The sequence below is a fragment of the Calliopsis andreniformis genome, unplaced genomic scaffold (genome assembly GCF_051401765.1).
Source record: "Calliopsis andreniformis isolate RMS-2024a unplaced genomic scaffold, iyCalAndr_principal scaffold0004, whole genome shotgun sequence".
NCBI classification, from domain to species: domain Eukaryota; kingdom Metazoa; phylum Arthropoda; class Insecta; order Hymenoptera; family Andrenidae; genus Calliopsis; species Calliopsis andreniformis.
In genome coordinates, this window is record NW_027480424.1 from 9,471,688 (window position 1) to 9,479,491 (window position 7,804).

Genomic DNA, 7,804 nt, shown 5'->3' on the forward strand with positions numbered 1-7,804 from the left:
TATGAAACTTATGGTCATTTCTACTTTCCGAGCCACCTAGGCTTCACCCTAGGGCGTTGCTCCAACGGATTGAATAGTTAGGGCCTTAGAAGTCAACGCCCGAACCAAAAAATGCATTTAAAATACAACAGTGTTTCCATCACATAACAGGAATAATTGCAACCAGTTTGAAAGTGATGGCCAATTCTACGTTCCGGGCAACCTAGGCTTCACTCTAGGGCGTTGCTCCACCATATCGAATAGTTAGTGCCTTAGAAGTCAACGCCAAAAGCATAAAACACAATAGAAATACAACAGCTTTTGCATCGTATAAAACGAATAATTGCAACCAGTATGAAACTTATGGTCATTTCTACTTTCCGAGCAACCTAGGCTTCACCCTATGGCGTTGCTCCAACAGATTGAATAGTTAGGTCCTTAGAAGTAAACGCCAGTAGCATAAAATACGATATAAATACAACAGCGTTTCCATCGTATAAAACGAATAATTGCAACCAGTGTGAAAGTAATGGTCATTTCTACGTTCCGAGCACCCTAGGCGTCACTCTAGGGTGTTGCTCCACCACATGTAATAGCTACGGCCTTAGAAGTCAACGCCAGAGGCATAAAGTACAATATAAATACAACAACGTTTCCATCGTATAAAACGAATAATTGCAACCAGTGTGAAAGTTATGGTCATTTCTACATTCCGAGCAACCTAGGATCCACTCTAGCGCGTTGCTCCACCAGATCGAATAGTTAGGTCCTTAGAAGTAAACGCCAGAAGCATAAAATACGATATAAATACAACAGCGTTTGCATCGTATAAAACGAATAATTGTAACCAGTTTGAAAGTGATGGCCAATTCTACGTTCCGGACAACCTAGGCTTCTCTCTAGGGCGTTGCTCCACTAGATCGAACAGCTAGGGCCTTAGAAGTCAACGCCAGAAGCATAAAATACAATACAAATACAACAGTTTTTCCATCGTATAAAACGAATAATTGCAACCAGTATGATACTTATGGTCATTTCTACTTTCCGAGCAACCTAGGCTTCACCCTAGGGAGTTGCTCCAACAGATTGAATAGTTAGGGCCTTAGAAGTCAACGCCCGAACCATAAAATGCAAAAAAAATACAACAGTGTTTCCATCATATATCAGGAATAATTGCAACCAGTTTGAAAGTGATGGCCAATTCTACGTTCCGGGCAACCTGGGTTTCACTCCAGCGCGTTACTCCACCAGACCGAATAGTTACGTCCTAAGAAGCCAACGCCAGAAGCATAAAATACGATATAAATACAACAGAATTTCCATCGTATAAAACGAATAATTGCAACCAGTATGAAAGTAATGGTCATTTCTACGTTCCAAGCACCCTAGGCGTCACTCTAGGGCGTTGCTCCACCACATCTAATAGCTACGGCCTTAGAAGTCAACGCCAGAGGCATAAAATACAATATAAATACAACAGCGTTTCCATCGTATAAAACGAATAATTGCAACCAGTGTGAAAGTTATGGTCATTTCCACATTCCGAGGAACCTAGGCTTCACTCTAGGGCGTTGCTCCACCAGATCGAATAGTTAGGGCCTAAGAAGTGAACGCCAGAAGCATAAAATGCAATAAAAATACAACAGTTTTTCCATCGTATAACAAGATTAATTGCAACCAGTTTGAAAGTGATGGCCAATTCTACGTTCCGGGCAACCTAGGCTTCACACTAGGGCGTTGCTCCACCAGGTCGAATAGTTAGTGCCTTAGAAGTCAACGCCAGAAGCATAAAATACAATATAAATACAACAGTTCTTCCATCGTATAAAACGAATAATTGCAACCAGTATGAAACTGATGGTCATTTCTACTTTCCGAGCAACCTAGGCTTCACTCTAGGGCGTTGCTCCACCAGATCGAATAGCTAGTGCCTTAGAAGTCAACGCCAGAAGCATAAAATACAATATAAATACAACAGTTTTTCCATCGTATAAAACGAATAATTGCAACCAGTAAGAAACTTATGGTCATTTCTACTTTCCGAGCAACCTAGGCTTCACCCTAGGGCGTTGCTCCAACAGATTGAATAGTTAGGGCCTTAGAAGTCAACGCCCGAACCATAAAATGCAAAAAAAATACAACAGTGTTTCCATCATATATCAGGAATAATTGCAACCAGTTTGAAAGTGATGGCCAATTCTACGTTCCGGGCAACCAAGGTTTCACTCCAGGGCGTTGCTCCACCAGACCGAATAGTTACGTCCTAAGAAGTCAACGCCAGAAGCATAAAATACGATATAAATACAACAGCATTTCCATCGTATAGAACGAATAATTGCAACCAGTATGATAGTAATGATCATTTCTACATTCCGGGCAAGCTAGGCTTCACCCTAGGCTGTTGTTCCATCAGATCGAATAGTTAGGGCCTAAGAACTGAACGCCAGAAGCGTAAAATGCAATAAAAATACAACAGTTTTTCCATCGTATAACAAGATTAACTGCAACCAGTTTGAGAGTGATGGCCAATTCTACGTTCCGGGCAACCTAGGCTTCAGTCTAGGGCGTTGCTCCACCAGATCGAATAGTTAGTGCCTTAGAAGTCAACGCCAGAAGCATAAAATACAATATAAATACAACAGTTTTTCCATCGTATAAAACGAATAATTGCAACCAGTATGAAACTGATGGTCATTTCTACTTTCCGAGCAACCTAGGCTTCACTCTAGGGCGTTGCTCCACCAGATCGAATAGTTAGTGCCTTAGAAGTCAACGCCAGAAGCATAAAATGCGATATAAATACAACAGCTCTTCCATCGTATAAAAGGAATAATTGCAAACAGTGTGAAAGTAATGGTCATTTCTACGTTCCGGGCAAGCTAGGCTTCACCCTAGGCTGTTGTTCCACCAGATCGAATAGTTATGGCCTACGAAGTGAACGCCAGAAGCATAAAATGCAATAAAAATACAACAGTTTTTCCATCGTATAACAAGATTAATTGCAACCAGTTTGAAAGTGATGGCCAATTCTACGTTCCAGGCAACCTAGGCTTCACTCTAGGGCGTTGCTCCACCAGATCGAATAGTTAGGTCCATAGAAGTAGACGCCAGAAGCATAAAATACGATATAAATACAACAGCTTTTCCATCGTATAAAAGGATTAGTTGCAACCAGTTTGAAAGTGATGGCCAATTCTACGTCCCGGGCAACCTAGGCTTCACTCTAGGGCGTTGCTCCACCAGATCGAATAGTTAGTGCCTTAGATGTCAACGCCAGAAGCATAAAATACAATATAAATACAACAGCTATTCCATCGTATAAAACGAATAATTGCAACCAGTGTGAAAGTTATGGTCATTTCTACATTCCGAGCAACCTAGGATCCACTCTAGGGCGTTGCTCCACCAGATCGAATAGCTAGGTCCTTAGAAGTAAACGCCAGAAGCATAAAATACGATATAAATACAACAGCGTTTGCATCGTATAAAACGAATAATTGTAACCAGTTTGAAAGTGATGGCCAATTCTATGTTCCGGGCAACCTAGGCTTCACTCTAAGGCGTTGCTCCACTAGATCGAACAGCTAGGGCCTTAGAAGTCAACGCCAGAAGCATAAAATACAATACAAATACAACAGTTTTTCCATCGTATAAAACGAATAATTGCAACCAGTATGATACTTATGGTCATTTCTACTTTCCGAGCAACCTAGGCTTCACCCTAGGGCGTTGCTCCATCAGATTGAATAGTTAGGGCCTTAGAAGTCAACGCCCGAACCATAAAATGCAACAAAAATACAACAGTGTTTCCATCATATATCAGGAATAATTGCAACCAGTTTGAAAGTGATGGCCAATTCTACGTTCCGGGCAACCTAGATTTCACTCCAGCGCGTTACTCCACCAGACCGAATAGTTACGTCCTAAGAAGTCAGCGCCAGAAGCATAAAATACGATATAAATACAACAGCATTTCCATCGTATAAAACGAATAATTGCAACCAGTATGAAAGTAATGGTCATTTCTACGTTCCAAGCACCCTAGGCGTCACTCTAGGGCGTTGCTCCACCACATCTAATAGCTACGGCCTCAGAAGTCAACGCCAGAGGCATAAAATATAATATAAATACAACAGCGTTTCCATCGTATAAAACGAATAATTGCAACCAGTGTGAAAGTTATGGTCATTTCCACATTCCGAGGAACCTAGGCTTCACTCTAGGGCGTTGCTCAACCAGATCGAATAGTTAGGTCCTTAGAAGTAAACGTCAGAAGCATAAAATACGATATAAATACAACAGCGTTTGCATCGTATAAAACGAATAATTGTAACCAGTTTGAAAGTGATGGCCAATTCTACGTTCCGGGCAACCTAGGATTCACTCTAAGGCGTTGCTCCACTAGATCGAACAGCTAGGGCCTTAGAAGTCAACGCCAGAAGCATAAAATACAATACAAATACAACAGTTTTTCCATCGTATAAAACGAATAATTGCAACCAGTATGATACTTATGGTCATTTCTACTTTCCGAGCAACCTAGGCTTCACCCTAGGGAGTTGCACAAACAGATTGAATAGTTAGGGCCTTAGAAGTCAACGCCCGAACCATAAAATGCAAAAAAAATACAACAGTGTTTCCATCATATATCAGGAATAATTGCAACCAGTTTGAAAGTGATGGCCAATTCTACGTTCCGGGCAACCTGGGTTTCACTCCAGCACGTTACTCCACCAGACCGAATAGTTACGTCCTAAGAAGCCAACGCCAGAAGCATAAAATACGATATGAATACAACAGAATTTCCATCGTATAAAACGAATAATTGCAACCAGTATGAAAGTAATGGTCATTTCTACGTTCCAAGCACCCTAGGCGTCACTCTAGGGCGTTGCTCCACCACATCTAATAGCTACGGCCTTAGAAGTCAACGCCAGAGGCATAAAATACAATATAAATACAAGAGCGTTTCCATCGTATAAAACGAATAATTGCAACCAGTGTGAAAGTTATGGTCATTTCCACATTCCGAGGAACCTAGGCTTCACTCTAGGGCGTTGCTCCACCAGATCGAATAGTTAGGGCCTAAGAAGTGAACGCCAGAAGCATAAAATGCAATAAAAATACAACAGTTTTTCCATCGTATAACAAGATTAATTGCAACCAGTTTGAAAGTGATGGCCAATTCTACGTTCCGGGCAACCTAGGCTTCACACTAGGGCGTTGCTCCACCAGGTCGAATAGTTAGTGCCTTAGAAGTCGACGCCAGAAGCATAAAATACAATATAAATACAACAGTTCTTCCATCGTATAAAACGAATAATTGCAACCAGTATGAAACTGATGGTCATTTCTACTTTCCGAGCAACCTAGGCTTCACTCTAGGGCGTTGCTCCACCAGATCGAATAGCTAGTGCCTTAGAAGTCAACGCCAGAAGCATAAAATACAATATAAATACAACAGTTTTTCCATCGTATAAAACGAATAATTGCAACCAGTAAGAAACTTATGGTCATTTCTACTTTCCGAGCAACCTAGGCTTCACCCTAGGGCGTTGCTCCAACAGATTGAATAGTTAGGGCCTAAGAAGTGAATGCCAGAAGCATAAAATGCAATAAAAATACAACAGTTTTTCCATCGTATAACAAGATTAATTGCAACCAGTTTGAAAGTGATGGCCAATTCTACGTTCCGGGCAACCTAGGCTTCACTCTAGGGCGTTGCTCCACCAGATCGAATAGTTAGGCCCATAGAAGTGAACGCCAGAAGCATAAAATGCAATAAAAATACAACAGTTTTTCCATCGTATAACAAGATTAATTGCAACCAGTTTGAAAGTGATGGTCATTTCTACTTTCCGAGCAACCTAGGCTTCACTCTAGGGCGTTGCTCCACCAGGTCGAATAGTTAGTGCCTTAGAAGTCAACGCCAGAAGCATAAAATACAATATAAATACAACAGTTCTTCCATCGTATAAAACGAATAATTGCAACCAGTATGAAACTGATGGTCATTTCTACTTTCCGAGCAACCTAGGCTTCACTCTAAGGTGTTGCTCCACTAGATCGAACAGCTAGGGCCTTAGAAGTCAACGCCAGAAGCATAAAATGCAATATAAAAACAACAGTTTTTCCATCGTATAAAACGAATAATTGCAACCAGTATGATACTTATGGTCATTTCTACTTTCCGAGCAACCTAGGCTTCACCCTTGGGCGTTGCTCCAACAGATTGAATAGTTAGGGCCTTAGAAGTCAACGCCCGAACCATAAAATGCAAAAAAAACACAACAGTGTTTCCATCATATAACAGGAATAATTGCAACCAGTTTGGAAGTGATGGCCAATTCTACGTTCCGGGCAACCTAGGCTTCGTTCTAGGGCGTTGCTCCACCAGATCGAATAGATAGTGCCTTAGAAGTCAACGCCAGAAGCATAAAATACAATATAAATACAACAGTTTTTCCATCGTATAAAACGAATAATTGCAACCAGTATGAAACTTATGGTCATTCTACTTTCCGAGCAACCTAGGCTTCACTCTAGGGCGTTGCTCCACCAGATCGAATAGTTAGTGCCTTAGAAGTCAACGCCAGAAGCATAAAATACAATATAAATACAACAGTTTTTCCATCGTATAAAACGAATAATTGCAACCAGTATGAAACTGATGGTCATTTCTACTTTCCGAGCAACCTAGGCTTCACTCTAGGGCGTTGCTCCACCAGATCGAATAGTTAGTGCCTTAGAAGTCAACGCCAGAAGCATAAAATACAATATAAATACAACAGTTTTTCCATCGTATAAAACGAATAATTGCAACCAGTAAGAAACTTATGGCCAATTCTACCTTCCGGGCAACCTAGGATTCACTCTAGGGCGTTGCTCCACCAGATCGAATAGCTAGTGCCTTAGAAGTCAACGCCCGAACCATAAAATGCAAAAAAAACACAACAGTGTTTCCATCATATAACAGGAATAATTGCAACCAGTATGATAGTAATGGTCATTTCTACATTCCGGGCAAGCTAGGCTTCTCCCTAGGCTGTTGTTCCATCAGATCGAATAGTTAGTGCCTTAGAAGTCAACGCCAGAAGCATAAAATACAATATAAATACAACAGTTCTTCCATCGTATAAAACGAATAATTGCAACCAGTATGAAACTGATGGTCATTTCTACTTTCCGAGCAACCTAGGCTTCACTCTAGGGCGTTGCTCCACCAGATCGAATAGTTAGTGCCTTAGAAGTCAACGCCAGAAGCATAAAATACAATATAAATACAACAGTTTTTCCATCGTATAAAACGAATAAATGCAACCTGTATGAAACTGATGGGCATTTCTACTTTCCGAGCAACCTAGGCTTCACCCTAGGGCGTTGCTCCAACAGATTGAATAGTTAGGGCCTTAGAAGTCAACGCCCGAACCATGAAATGCAATAAAAATACAACAGTGTTTCCATCGTATAAAACGAATAATTGCAACCAGCATGAAACTGATGGTCATTTCTACTTTCCGAGCAACCTAGACTTCACTATAGGGCGTTGCTCCACCAGATCGAATAGTTAGTGCCCTAGAAGTCAACGCCAGAAGCATAAAATACAATATAAATACAACAGTTTTTCCATCGTATAAAACGAATAATTGCAACCAGTAAGAAACTTATGGTCATTTCTACTTTCCGAGCAACCTAGGCTTCACCCTAGGGCGTTGCTCCAACAGATTGAATAGTTAGGGCCTTAGAAGTAAACGCCAGAAGCATAAAATGCGATATAAATACAACAGCTCTTCCATCGTATAAAAGGAATAATTGCAAACACTGT